Below are 15,973 nucleotides of genomic sequence, written 5' to 3'. Positions count from 1 at the left end.
CAGAGGTTTTGGTTGCTGCCCACTAGATCAACTAGTAGAGGAATTTAAATAGGAAATTAGTGTAAGAAATACCACACAAAGTCAGTTCACACGGAGGTTTTGAAACTCAAATCACAAGAAAATCCCATGGAAGGTGTAATACCTGCTTGGGTCCCTCTTGAAGCCATGGAAACGCACAGCAACAAGAAGAGGAAGAGAAAATCCAAAGGATTTAGGGCTGGAACACAGCAGAAAATTTTTTAAAAACAAACCCTAGATTAAACCTATAAATCCGAAACTTCAACTAGAGATTAGAGCCATAGAATTTACTTATAGGGTCAATTTTCCTTGAGGATTTAAGGTGGAAAATCTTAGATTTACGATGATAGAGATCGGCTTTGAGAGAAGAGAGAGACCGCACTGTTTGGAGAGAATTGAGGGGTGAATGGAGAAGAGAGGGGAAATCACTTACTTGCCTCGAAAGCTTTCGTGTAGGGGAAGAAAATGAATTCACTTGAATTCTTGTGGAAGCCGACGGTGAAGAGAGGGATGAAAAAGTCAATAGGCTTGTCTCATAAGCCAAGGGGCTGAACGGTTAGGATTAAACCTTGGGAGATAATTTCTCCCACCTACCCATCCAAGGGTTGAAAGGGTTTGGGTCACTTCTCAATTAAATAAAAGTAAAAGGCTTTAAAGAAAAATATTATAAAATCTTAAAACATATCCTTAAATTATTTTTAATGACCTTCATAAAATAAAAGCACACACTCCTTAAAATAAATAATGAGATAATAAAATAATAAAAATCCTTATTTCAAAATATTGACTTAAAAATATTAGTAGATGACGTAAAGACCTACGTAGTAGGATTCGGATATTACAACTCTTCCCCCCTTAAAAATAATCTCGTCCTCGAGATTAAACATACCTCAAGGAAAAAGGCTGGGATATTTATTCTTCATGTCATCTTCGTGCTCCCACGTCGCCTCCTGTTCCATATGGTGGTTCCATAGTACTTTAACCATCGGGATTGATTTGTTACGAAGTACTCGAACCTCCCGATCCAAAATTCGAACCGGCGTTTCCTCATATGAGAAGTCCTTATGCACCTGGAGAGGCGCATATTCCAACACATGGGTAGGGTTGTGCACATATTTCCGGAGCATAGAGACATGGAAAACATCGTGCATGGCTGAGAGCTGTGGAGGTAGTGCAAGCCGATATGCCACTGCTCCAATCCTTTCAAGAATTTCAAATGGGCCTATATCTTGGAGCTAACTTGCCCTTCTTACCGAATCGTATAACTCCCTTCATTGGAGCCACCCGTAGGAACACTTTATCTCCTACCTCAAAGTGTAGATCCTTTCTTCTACGATCGACATATTTCTTCTGTCTTTCCTGGGCCAGAGCAAGCCTTTTCCTGATGATAGCCACCTTCTCTTGCATGTTTTGAACCAAATCAGGGCCTAGAATTCTTTTCTCACCAACCTCATCCCAATAAAGGGGCGATCTACATTGGCGTCCATACAAAACCTCGTATGGTGCCGCGTTAATGCTCTCTTGATGGCTATTGTTATAGGCAAACTCGACCAATGGCAAGTATTTCATCCAGCTCTCCTTGAAATCCAAGACGCATGCCCGTAACATATCCTCTAGAATTTGAATTGTCCTTTCGGACTGGCCGTCTGTCTAAGGATGGAAAGCAGTGCTATAAGCCAATTCTGTTCCCAGGTTTCTTTGCACACTCTTCCAAAAAGCTAAAGTAAACCGTGAGTCCCTATCTGATATTATCTAGGACGGGACTCCGTGTAGTCTGACTATCTCTCTGACGTACAACTCCACCAATCTACTCATTGAGTAGGTCATCTGGATTGGTATGAAGTGGGCTGACTTCGATAATCTATCGACGATCATCCACACTGAATCTTGTCCTCCCTGGGCTTTAGGAAAACTCGTTACAAAATCCTAACTAACTTCATCCCATGGCCATACTGGGATTGGCAGTGGTTGTAGTGCTCCTAAGGGCCTTTGATGTTCAGCTTTAACCTACTGGCACGTTAGGCACTGAGCTACGAAATTTGCCACGTCTCGCTTCATCCCGTTCCACCAATAGTGTCGTCGCAGGTCTCGGTACATTTTGGTACTGCTCGGATGCACTGTGTATAAAGACCTATGCGCTTCCCTTAGTATTAGGTCTCGTAACTCCTTCTTAACCGGCATGCACAGTCTTCCTCTGAATCATAGAGATCCATCTTCAGAAACCACAAAATCAAGGTGTTTCCCTTCTGAGACCTCTTTCTTAATCCTTTGGAGGTCAGTGTCTTCGCCCTGAGCGGCTTTGATCTGATCCAATATTGTTGGACCAAGGACTAGGCTACCCAGTCTTGCTTGCACATCTCTCACCATCTCTACTCCCAGTTTTTCCATATCCAGGATGATAAATTTCTGGGGAGTGTACATACTTGTGCCAGAAGAAGACTTTCTACTGAGAGCATCTGCAACTACATTGGCGTTGCCCGGGTGGTAATTGATACTGCAGTCATAATCCTTTAATAGCTCCAACCACCTATGCTGCCTCATGTTCAATTCCTTCTGAGTAAAGAAACATTTAAGGCTCTTGTGATCTGTATAGATTTCGTAGCATTCCCCATAAAGGTAATGTCACCATATCTTCAAGGCGAACACCACGGCAGCCAATTCTAAATCATGGGTCGGGTAGTTGTGCTCATACTCCTTAAGTTGCCGTGAAGCATAAGCCACAACTCTCCCATGCTGCATAAGGACACACCCTAACCCTTTGCGTGAGGCATCACTGTATATCCCGAATCCCTCCGTTCTTGAAGGTATAGTGAGGACAGGTGCCGTCACGAGTCTCTTTTTGAGCTCTTGGAAATTCTCCTCACATTCCACAGTCCATATAAATTTCTCCCCCTGTCTGGTCAGATTTGTTAAGGGAACTGCAATGCAGGAAAATCCTTCAACAAATCTCTGATAATACCCCGTAAGACCGAGGAAGCTTCTGATTTCGAAGACTGTCTTTGGTCTAGGCCATTCTACTATGGCCACCACCTTTGCAGGATCCACCAAGATACCATCCTTGGACACTATATGGCCAAGGAAGGAGATCTTTTGTATCCAAAATTCACATTTACTAAATTTGGCGTAGAACCTCTTCTCCCACAGCACTTGTAATACAATTTCCAAGTGCTTCGCGTGCTCTTCTGGGGTTCTTGAGTAGATAAGAATATCATCAATAAATACGACCACAAACTGATCAACATAATCTTTAAATGTACGATTCATCAGGTCCATGAAAGCCATTGGTGCATTAGTCAATCCGAAGGGCATCACCAGAAATTCGTAGTGCCCATATCTTGTTCTGAACGCGGTCTTTGGAACATCCTTTGCTTTAATCTTCAACTGATGGTATCCCGAGCAAAGATCAATCTTTGAAAATACTCGGGATCCCTGTAGTTGGTCAAACAAATCGTCAATTCGAGGTAAGGGGTATCGATTCTTAACGGTCGCCCTATTCAGCTCTCTATAGTCAATGCAAAGCCGCATCGACCCATCCTTCTTCCTTACAAAGAGAACCGGTGCACCCCACGGTGATACGCTAGGGCGAATAAAACCCTTCTCTATCAGCTCTTGCAACTGTTCCTTCAGCTCCTTGAGCTCCACATGCACCATCCGATATGGTGTTTTGGAAATGGGCGCCGTACCTGGAATGAGATCTATAGCGAACTCGATCTCCCTATCCGGAGGTAAGCAAGGCAGCTCATCCGGAAAGACATCAGGAAACTCCATTACTACTTCAATGTTTTGTAACTTGTGTTCGTTTGGTGGCGGCGTTACCAAACTAGCCAGGAACCATGTACAACCCTTCCTTAACATGGTGGTAGCCTTCATTGTAGAGACTACCCTTAGCATAGGGCGCTTACCCACAACACAGAAATGGAACTCTGCCTCGCCTGGGGGTTTGAAGATCACTTCTTTTCTGAAGCATTCGACACTGGCATGGTATCTGGACAACCAATCCATGCCTAAGATCACATCAAATTCCTTCATGTCGAACAATATCAAGTCGGCAAGGAGGTGTTGACCTTGTATCTCTATTGCGCAGTCCTTTAGCACAGACTGACAATCTACGGACTTCCCAAGGGGTGAGGAGACAGACATCACAGACTCTAAAGATTCAGGTACTCTCCCACTCAGACAAGCATATTTACGAGATATAAATGAATGTGTAGCACCAGAATCGAATAGCACTAATGTGCGATGTGAGAACAGGGGAAGGATACCTGTCACCACATCGGGAAAGGCATCAGCATCATCCATGGTGAGAGCAAAAACCCAAGCTAGTGCCAGGTTCTTCTGCCCTGGGTTCAGTGCTTGAACATTGAGAGCTGTAGACATTGGACAATCTCGTACCACGTGGCCTGTCTTACCACACTTGAAGCAGGTGTTAGTCCCCATCAAACATTTTCCCGCATGAGGTTTGCCGAAGGTTTGGCATGTAGGACGAGGAGCTATGATACCACGCTGAGAAGCTTTAACCATCTGAAGAGGCCTGGGTGCTTGGCTGTGCATGGGCCTCTTGCTCTTATTCTGTTCAAAGGCCTGGAATTGTCTTTTCCTTTGATTAAATTCCCCCGCCTGGACACGTAGATTTTCCTCCAGAATTACTGCCCGATCCTCTAAATCAGCGAACTTCCTAATTTTTAGTGCTAGGAGGGAGTCCATGATCCGAGGGCTCAGACCTCGCTCAAATTTCTCGGCCTTCAACGACTCTGTAAGAACCAAGTGTGGAGCAAACCTTGACAGCTCTACAAATCTAGAGGCATACTGCCTCACAGTCATGGATCCTTGCTTGAGATCAGTGAACTCTCTAGCTTTAGCCTCCCGAACTGATAAGGGGAAGAACCGATCATTGAAAACCTCCTTAAATTTGTTCCATGTAATTGGGACGGTCTCACCCAACTCTTGTTGCAGAAGCCCATGGGTGGCCTTCCACCACCCATTGGCTACATCGGCCAGATTATAAGTTGTGAACTCCACTTTCTGCTCTTCCGTGCAGGTAACTACACTGAAGATCTTTTCGAGGCGTTCAAGCCAATTGTCAGCTTCTATCTCAGTACCCTTGCCATAGAACAATGGGGGGTGCTGTTTACAGAATCTGTCAAAGGCAGTTAGGTGCGGAACTTGCACCTGTGTTGCAGTCTGTCCACTAGTAAAAGCCTCAAGAAGGCGTGTCGCCACATTAATGAGGTCTCTAGAATCTCTGGGGGCCTCTAGCTGGTCATCAGAATCGCGAGCACTGGCCCGCCCTCGTCTCTTATTATTGGTGTTCCGGGTTGCAATACTGGAATATGTATGACAATAGTATTAGCAATAACTTGCACAAATAGACATACGTAACTGGTAATCCTTTACAAAATTCATAACGTGTAATAAAATAACATATGAACCTGCTGCGGAGCTTGGCATACTTTAGATAGGGGGCTTCAGCCTAGTTATCCCTAAAGTCTATAGGACTCTTTAACCTTTGCTCTGATACCAAGATTTGTCACAACCCCGTCCTATTACTAGAATGGAATCGCGACGCGTGACCTGTTCTTTCCTTATACATACAGCAATAGCTGCATGCTAAATGAGGAACGGATTAGAAACGTTAGGAAGACTGTAATAGTAAAGAAAATGCATAAATGACTACGAGTTAAGTTAGGACTGAAACAGAAAACGAGATGACGACTTCAAGTTTCGCCATCGAAAATGTTAGAGTGGAAGGTACGAACGCTATGTGATGAAGGGACTCAAGTACTATGGACTGACACTAAGCATGTCGATGGAGGAATGACAAGACGTGAAGGCAAGTATCGTACAAGACATGACGAGATACCGAACGTACGCGGTGACGCGTCAAAACAACGGGATGACATGTACGAATGGATCCCTAATAAAGATGAGCAAATCCTTAAAATGCTGCGCAAATTCCTAGAATGCTAAGCAAAATCTTAGAGCGTTAAGCAAACTCCCTATAACCTTAAGCAAATTTCGAGGATGAAATTTATATAAGCTGGGGAGAATGTAACCCCCGCTCCTTTCTTCTTACGTAAGCTTCTCTCTTTTTTACGTAAAGCTCCTCATTTCCGACGTAAGCAAATTCCGATGACGGAATTATGCAACAGTTTGCCATTCTTTTTGGCGACTGTGAGCATTGTCATGTGTGCCGAACCATGACGACGTGCCTCTCGAGATATTAGGTGACTTCTAAGGCATGCCTAGTGTTTAAAATGTAATGAAAATATTTATATGAGGTATTTCCAGTATAGTTAAGTTAAACTTGTTTTTAAATGAGACAATTATAATATTATGAAGAGCTCCAAAATATTATAATTGTCGGAGATCATTTTAATATTAATTATTAAAATGATTCCCTTTATTTAAAATATTAAGAGATTTAAATTATGTTGAAAGCTCTAATTAATTAAATGGTTTCATCCTTTTAAATATATTAAATAAGACTTCATCATTTTATTAATGATGAAGAAATATTATTTTATAAACTAAAATTAGTTTAAAATAATATTTACCTTAATTCCTCTAAGTGCTTTTAATTAAGTTAACGTTTAAGCATTTTTAAATCAGTGTTTTAATATCTCAACGTTAGATCATTTTGAGGACCCCCAAGACGAAGGGACTGGATTATATACCCAGACCCCTCTCTCTTTCCCTCACTTTTCCCTCCCCTTTCTCTCTCCTCCCTCTCGGCTTGCACAGCACGCAGTACCCCTCTCTCCCTCGCCGAATGCTCCATGCCTCAGCCAGGCGCCGCCGTGCGTCGGCAACCTTCACCGTCGACACCACCAGCTCCACCTCACTCCGGTGAGCTCCCCCATCCCGGTATCTCTCCCTCAAGCTCTCTCTTCCTCTCCCTTGGAAGTGCAAAGCCCAAATGGGCTTGATGCACGTAGCACCGCCGTGCGCCGTCCTTCGGCGCCACAGCTTCCACGGCAGCTTCCTCTGCCACCAGCCTTCATCCTCCACCGAAGCTAGCCCCTGTTACGCAGCCCTCCCTCTCCTTCGACGGCAAGTACCCAAAATGGGTTTTAACCCATTTCTCCACCGTGCGCGACTCCCACGGCCACCAGGCACCACCGTGAGCCTCCCCCTTCCTCCTCCCTTGGACCCGAGGCCCATAGCCTCTCCTCCATGCACGGACACTCCTCACGCACGCACGACTTTGCACTCCTCCACCATCGTGCACCGCCACCCACAGAAGATGACCGCCACCTTCAGCCTCCTCAGGCCACCACCAAGCCAACCCAAACACCCACGGCCCCGATCTGTCATCCATGCACGCACACTCTCTCTCACTCTCCTACGGCTTCTCCTCCACTTCACAGCCTTGAACCGCCACCATGGCGCCACCTCGATGCTCCACGAGTTCCACCGCATTTCCCTTAGCCAAGCCCAAGGTCCCAAACCACCACTTTATGTTGTGGGTAACCACTGCACATGATGGACAGTCACTGCGTGTGACTGACCGGCACTGTACACAGCTAGAGCCGCCATGTTATGCCCGTCACCACTATCATGAGGCTATCATGAGCCCTTCCAAGACCACACTTAGCTATCCAAACGCTCAAACGGTTCCCGTACGTGGTGTAGCCACCCCATACATCTTTTTCGACGTCATCGACCGTGACGGTCAACGGGCAACGCACGGGTTATCCCGTCAATGGTATAACTCTCTATCCCTTTTAATTATGTTAGATATTAATTAGTGGACTAGGTTGTGGACTGTGCTGTTAGTATTAGGGGATTGACTGTGTAGTATGGAGATGTGTTGTGTAGCGAAGTGATGGGCGTTTTATGATGTGTTGTGTAGTGAAATGTTGGGCTTATCTATGTAGTGCGCTGTGAAGTGTGGAGTGTAGTTGGGAATTGTGCTGTGCAGTGTTGTGGACTATGCGGTGTTGTGGCATGTGGAGTGGGAACAGTACACGCTGAGTGTACTTTGTGTGTGACGTAGGGTGGGATAAGGAGAGTATATGTAGAATATACTCTCTTGGCGTAATGTGGGATGGGAATAGTACACGTAGAGTGTACTTTGTATGACGTGGTGTGTGAATGGAGTACACGTGACATGTACTCCATGTGGTGGAGTAATGCACCATATGGAAGATATGCCATAATGGTGAGTGGCGTGGTGTGTATGAAGGGAGTACATGTGGAATGTACTCCATATGGTGGAGTAATGCACCATGTGGCGGATATGCCATAACGGTGATGGGTCGTAGCGTGTATGAATGGAGTACACGATGAGTGTACTCCATGTGGTGGAATGATGCATCGTATGACGGTTATGCCATATTAATGATAGGTTGTAGCGTGTGGAAAGAGAGTATACGTGGAGTGTACTCCATGAGACAGCGACACTCCATGTGACGTGTTACAGAAATAAGGATGGTTATGCAGTTGATGGGCGTAAAACGTGGGAAATAGTGTCGAGAATTGTGGAACAATGTCCCGAAGTAGTTATGGCGTAGCCTATAGTCTATGGTGACAAGTGTCATCGTGATGGACTTATGGTTAGGAGTATGCGTGAAGTAGCAGAACAAGTATAAGAGTACGCAACGGAAGCATGACTGGGCAACGTCACGAAGTGACGTGGTTCCTGACAGTTAGGCTTATGATGGGTGAAGAGTTATTGTAGAAATGGCGTAACGGGAACGTGACGAGATGTCATGATGTGACGAGAGTGCGTGAGAAACCGTACTCGTGATGAGTAAGAAGTTGGCGTAGAAGTGACGTAACAGGATGTCAGGTGACGTGACAAGGTCACGGTGTAGCTTGAGAGTAGTCTCGAGCTATGTGATGTGACGCAAGGTGTAGTTGTGAACAGAGTCTGTCGCGTTAAGTGTTAAGATGAACTGTAAGAAGGGACTGCTAGCTTGAAGAGTCATGCTGGCCAGGTCAAGAGAATGTTGGTATCGGAGTATGGTGCTTGTTTACACAAGCAGATGATCAACGTGTTATATGTTGATGTTAGGCGATAAGGGCAAAATACATGTGTAATCTGGTGAGACACGTGTACCAGACGGATTCGCTATATGTAATGGGTAATCTGTCCACAGCATAGTTATACGATGCTTAAGCCTCAGAGTTGGCTTAGAGCTGTGTGGCTTGTATGAATGGGAATGAGGATTAGTATGGGCTAAGATGTATGGAGGTAGTGATGGGTGTATTGTCTAGGATTGGGATGCGTGACTTAGTTGATCTAAGTCATGCATCAAGATAAGTTCAATAAGGAGAATAAGACGAATGTCTTAGTGTCTTAATCCTAAGGTGAATCATGGGTTCACTTTAGTGAATGAGCACTCGAGGCAAGACGTTAAGTAGGAAGATGCGGTGACCACAATGGGTCCCCGAAGGTTCTAGCATAGTAAAGGGCACGTAAATGCATGAGATAGAAGGAGAGTGTTCCAAGTATAGCGTAGTTCTATTTATAGTTAAGTTGCTTATGCACTAGATAGAGAATGATGTTAAGGTTATATATGCATGTAGGTTGCCAGCTGACACGGGCATGAATGGACTGCATGGTATGAAAGTAGCATGGAGTCCAGGTAAGTATTACATTCATGCCCTTCTGAAGTTTTCTAGAAATTACGAAACGAAAACGAAAAGCTCTTCTCTTTAAGAAAATGTTCACGAAACAAGATGCCAAGCTTTCAAACGTATAAGTACGTACAGCCCCTCCATGAAAGCCCCTTTTTACACACCTAAAGTTATTAATTGTATGCATGTAAATGGATAACTATAAGATGTATCTATTGTATGTATTTTCAAATAAACGAACTGATGAAAATGCACGAAAGACGAGCTTGACCCGACACCTTCACGGATCCTACGGACCGACACTGTCGCGAGCGCCGTGAGATGATGCTCGTGGACACCGCGAAGGTCGACGTTCAAGCTGATGCTTACGGATGCCGCGAAAGGAAAAGTTTGAGCCCGTGCTTTATGTTTTATGGATGGTGCGAACTGACACTTTTGTGAAGGCCGCGAGGTGATGCTCGTGGATCATGAAAGAGGATGTTCAAGCCCATGCTCACGAAATGACATTTTCTCATGAAAAGAAATGTTTTCTCATGTTAAATGAAAGAAAGAATTGAATGAAAGCTCCAGCTCTTCAGAGCTAGCATGAATGAATGAATGAAAGAATAAAATAAAAGTATGAAATGTATGAAGATACGTAACGGCCACATGAATGAATGAAATGGTACCAATGAATGGGCAGATTGCAATGCCAGGCAGTAGTACTGGTAGTGCACCCAGTGCTGCACCCTAATGGAATGGGATTCCAACCGTGGCCACGGGCGAATCTATTGGCCATAGGGCCGCTAACCCTAACACACGGGGCGTAACAGTGTGTATTGGCCTATGAAAGTGAAAAGAAAGAATGTATGTATGTATGTATGCATGCATGAATGCACGAATGCACTTTAAGAAATGAAGGCACTGACGGGTGACACGTTTTACGAAAAAAGGAAAACTCCGTCCAGTGACGTTTTCAAATGAATGCACGTATGCATGCATGCATGTAAGTATAGTATGTACGAATAATGAATGCATAAATGAAAACCTACGTTATTATATTTTAACTGCATGAAGTAATGCTTATGAGTCTTCGACTCATTTTAATTTTTATGCATGTTCATCCCCCCACAGGGAAGGAAATGAAGCACGCGTCGGGACGGACACGGCCCATGGGGAAGAGCATGGAAGTCTAGGCACGAGCATTTAAATGTAAGAGAGGCCTTTTTATTATTAAAAAATGATATTTTCCGCTGTAAACCTCTTTTATTGTAAAAGCACATTTTATTTTATAAACGTAGAGTCTTGCACCCTGGGAAGAAGCAAAAAGTTTTAAATCGGACGGTAATTCCCGTCGTCTTTTCTCAAAATATTTTACCAGAAAACCCACCACAAGGACAGGCGTTACAGTTTGGCCTCCTATCCTCCTTTCATGTCAATTTCATATCTATTTTCTACAAAATCCCACACGGATCAATTTTCAGGTCTAGAAAATATAATGAATATATTAAAAATAAGTAATATCTATTATTAATTTAAAAACTCATAAATATTTTGACTTTCCCAAAATATAGTTTTTATACTTGGCCATGATTATTTCAATATTCCTAAATATGAACGCATTTCTTTGTTAAACTAAATTATTCTAATTATGACCTTTTTATTATACTATATTTTACAAAATTTGAAATATATTTTTCTAATTATATATTACAATAAAATAAAAAATTCTAATACATAATTATATATATTAAAAATATGGTAGTTAGCATTATTGTAGCGGTTCTGTAAAGGTAGATGAAACTTTGTAGCAGATCAAGTGTAGCGATGGTTGAAAAATAAGAGATGTGATTAAATTTTGTATTCTACCACGTGGATAGGCAGATGAAAGATGAAGTACAACTCAGATTATCTCATCTGGGCATCCAAACTGAGCCTTAACAAAATTAAATTTAAAAATTAATATAATTTCCTGTGGTGCATTAAATTGAATCATTTTATTTTTTTTATAGTAAAATAAATGTGATGTATCATATTAGACCACATTAATTTATAAAATTATTTTATATATAGATGTAATCTTTCTAAAAAACTATACCTACTACAAGGTGTGATTTGTAGATCCTTTGTCATATATAACAAAGGGAAACGTTTATCAATAACACCTCGGGGATGACATTGAAATGTTTTATTTTTTGAAAGAATAATGTGGAACATGATTATAGGACACAATATAAATCGAATTCGATATTGACTTAAAAAATGATCATTGGTCGCAATTATATATAGAGAGAAATACTTTATCTAGATACATTTTATTATAAAAAAAAAAAAAAAAACTTACAAAATAACGTGGTTTGATATGATATATTGCTAAGAATATAATAGAAATAATTAAATCTATCTTAAGTTTTTGGGACAAGTAGTGCTTTAAAATGGTATCGGAACAGAGGTCTTGAATGTACTCTTGATTTTGAATCTTGATTCTATACTCTATACCAATTAATTATAGATTCCATGTGTTGAGCTCACTTATTGAGATAAAGTGTAATGACCCAGCCCAATAATTTTAAGGTTGGAATATTGGTAATTTTACTAGGCCTAAATTATATTTAATGGGCCATATTGGATAAGCTCACGAGCGATAAATTAGTGAGGTTGGTTTGGAGTTTTAATTAGGCTCAATAATTAGGTTAAATCTCATTTATTATTTATTGAATGAAATAGACTTTTTTTAGAATTTAAAGATCGGCCATTAAAAATCTATTTCAATTTAAAATCATCACTGATTAAAATCCCCTATGCAGTCTTAGTCATTGCTAATCGTACATTGAATGAACTACTTGATTATATTTTTAAATTCAAGCTCTCTTCTTGAATGATCATGACTGAGTCCAACTCAAACTCGAACTTGTGGCACCCTCTCTCAAATTTCTCTTTAAATGTCTCTATTCCGTGTATTATTTGGAAAAAACCATAACCCTCTGTAAGTGCAGCGCCTGAACCCAAGATACCCAATCCAGCACCGTGCGTCTCGCACGTTCACGGCGCCAATAGTTGACTTCCCCATTCCTCTCACAACATCCCTCACATTTTCTCTCTCCTTCTAGTTCACATGATCGATTTCATACCGAAAATATTGGATTAATGCTATAAGATAAGTAGTTTGATTATAAATTAGGATTAACATACGTTAACTAGTTATGTGTATATATATATATTATTATTAAAGCTAGTTTTTTGAAAGCCAATGTTTATGTACCACGCACGTCATGATATTTGCAAGCCTGTCAATAATCATGTTTTATTCTACACGTTATAGTTATGTATGTATTGTTGCATAACACATGCAAGCTTTCATAAGATCAAGTGTAATATCAGAATAGGTTGATAAGATGATCATTTAGATGGTACCGATGCAATTTATGGGTGGATGTACAAGCCACGGAGCTAAGTGTGGTTTACCATAATATGCTTGAATACCATCAGTGGCTCCCTTTGCGGTCGCGGGATGTGAGGTTTGTGCACAACTTTGCACACATAGCTAAGTGTGTGAGAAAATATGATTAGTAAGATAAGTCAGATAAGCCAAGATAAGTCATGCATGTCATAGCATAACATGCATGTTAAGTATGATTTTAACATGTCATAGCAGAACATGCATGGGTGGATGTACAAGCCAAGATAAGTCAGTTATGATTTTAAGTTCTCAACATAAAATATTTTATGAAAAATCTTATGTTAAGTATGTTTACGTCATAGTGGGTTTCTTACTGAGTAATCAACTCATTTTAGTTTCTTTTTATGTTTTTAAACCACCCAAAGTTGGAATATTTATTAAGGTAGAGTGGTAGGATGAGACTTAGATCAGGGTGGAGTGACAGTGGCCTAGATCATGTGCACAGATGTGAAGTTATGATTTTATAGCACATAATTTGATAAATTTTAATAACTGCTTCCGCGCACTCTCATTTATAATTTCTGTATTTTTAATACAAAAAGAATCTATTTATTATAGGGAATGTTTGTATCTGAAATTTCTGTAAGAAAAATTTTTAAAGTCATGGTCAATACTAGCACTCTGGTTCCCGAGAATTTTAAAAGTGACTTTACTCTTAACCTTGGGGGAGTGGGGTGTTACAATTGGTATCAGAGTTAGGTTGAAGGTTCTGTAGACTTTTCTAAAATAAAAGAGGAAAAAGTTTTCAAAGAAAGAAATTTTAGGAAAAAAAAGAACTTTTGTTGAAAAACCGAAAAGAAAAAAAATAAAATAAAATCCAAGGCCGAAGTCTCCCTATAACATGTCCTGCTCTGCAGTAAGTATTTTTAACTGTTACTATTTTATTTTTTTAATGAAAATTATGAATGAAAATGTTTTCAATACATGCATGTCAAAGTGCATTTACTACCTGAAAGGGTTTTAACGCATAAGGTAAGGAAATTTCTAAATATAAGGTTAGGAACATTTAGTTTTAAGATTGATGTTGCATCTTGTTTATGAGGAAATAGTCTTATATTTTGTAGATTTTTATTTGAAGAAATTAGTAATGAATTAAGTAGGTTTTGAAGTTATGATATAGATTAATGTATAGTGTTTGGTATTTCATGATGATTGGTTATACTCTTATGTTTTATAGGTAACACGATTCTATTGCCAAGTATGAGTTGTAAGATTTAGGACTCAGACTTTGGAGAGTCTAAGACCCTGTACGGATACAGAGATGGTTTCATCTCATCTTATCTCATCATTACAATTTTTTCAAATTTTCACACAAAATATAATAAACAATTCAACTTTTTCAAATCTCAAAACAATAATAATGTTATAAAATAATATTTTAACAATATTTTATTCAACTCATTTAAAACCATCTCATCTTATCTCATTTCATCTCACTATCCAAGCGAGCCAGGTTACGATTTATTGAGATTATTATTTTAGGTGGAGAATTTTATTATTATTATTTCATGTGGAGAGTTTTATCTATGTGAAGATCGATACTTACTATTGTACGTGGAATTAAGATGATTTTTGGGTGAATCTATTATTAGGCTTTTAAATCAATCTCATTGTTATGGTTGATATTTGTTGAATTGAATTTGGAGTGTATGATGGTTGACACGTAGCGTGCTAATGTGTGCGCCTAAAGGATTGGTAAGACATCGGATCAAAATATGAGACGATCATAATTTTTTTTAATATTAGGTTCGACTAAATGATTGAGGAGTCAAGAGATATTAAAAACATCTGGTAGATAAGTACGTAAGTTATTTGAGGTAAAGAAAATTCCAAGGACATAATTTCTATAAGGAGGGGAGTTTGTAATGACTCAACCCAATAAATTTAAGTTTGGAATATTGATCATTTTTATTGGGCCTAAATTATATATAATGAGCCATATTGGATAAGCTCACGAGCGATAAACTATTGAGGTTGATTAAAAGTTTTAATTAGGTTCAATAACTAAGTTAAATCCCATTTATTTTTTTATTGAACAAGTTAGACTCCTTTTAGAATTTAAAGACCGGCCATTAGAAATTTATTTCAATTTCAAATCATCACTAATTGAAGTCCCCTATGCAATCTCAATCATTGTCAATCCTACATTGAATGAACTAATAGATCATGTATTTAAATTTAAACTCTCTTCTTGAATGATTGCTACCGAGTTCAACTCGAACTCGAACTTGCAGCACCCTCTCCCAAATCTCTCTTTAAATATCTCCATTCTGCGTGTTAAATGTCTACAAGAAATAAAGCATCTTGTATTTCTTCACCCATCTTGTTCATGGCATCATTTTTAGTACTTTTTTTTATTTCGGCAGTCTCTCTTGATGTGGCCCGGCTTGCCACAACTCCAACAAGTGATATGCTGCCAATATCTCATCCTGCTCCTGCCCTTATTCTTGGACTTGACAAGTTCCTGGCCCCGATCGTAACACTTAAAGCCAAGCCGGTACCAGAAAACTCCCTAGAGTCCTTTCTACATACATCATTTGCAAGGATCATGTCACGTACGTCATCGTAACTCAGTTTCATCTTGCTGGCTGGGTTACTTATTGTCATCCTCATGGTCTTCCAACTAATAGAATCAATGCTCAAAATGTATCATCAAACTCAATCTCGACCGACGACAATTGATTTGTGATAGTGTTCAATTCATTCAAGTGTCAGGAAACAGGCATACCTTCTGACATCTTCAGACTGAACAACTTTTTCATTAGATGCACCTTGCTATTCGCATACGGCTTTTCGTACATACCAGACAAAGCCGCCATGAGATTCGCTATGGTTATCTCCTTGATAATGTTGTACGCCACTGATCTGGACAAAGTCAGCCGAATAACCCCGAGAACCTATTGATCCAACAGATTCCACTCAGCATCATCCATG

The 15,973-nt window shown here is 40.4% G+C and overlaps 1 pseudogene; it reads right to left on the bottom strand.

Annotated features, from left to right (window-relative positions):
* LOC121262086 overlaps positions 1 to 15,973 on the bottom strand; it is a 104,415-nt pseudogene that overhangs the window by 37,774 nt on the left and 50,668 nt on the right.

This window comes from Juglans microcarpa x Juglans regia, chromosome 4S (assembly GCF_004785595.1).
Source record: "Juglans microcarpa x Juglans regia isolate MS1-56 chromosome 4S, Jm3101_v1.0, whole genome shotgun sequence".
Classification (NCBI taxonomy): Eukaryota; Viridiplantae; Streptophyta; class Magnoliopsida; order Fagales; family Juglandaceae; genus Juglans; species Juglans microcarpa x Juglans regia.
The sequence above is the reverse complement of the archived record's forward strand: the minus strand, read 5'-3'. Positions and strand labels throughout refer to the sequence as shown.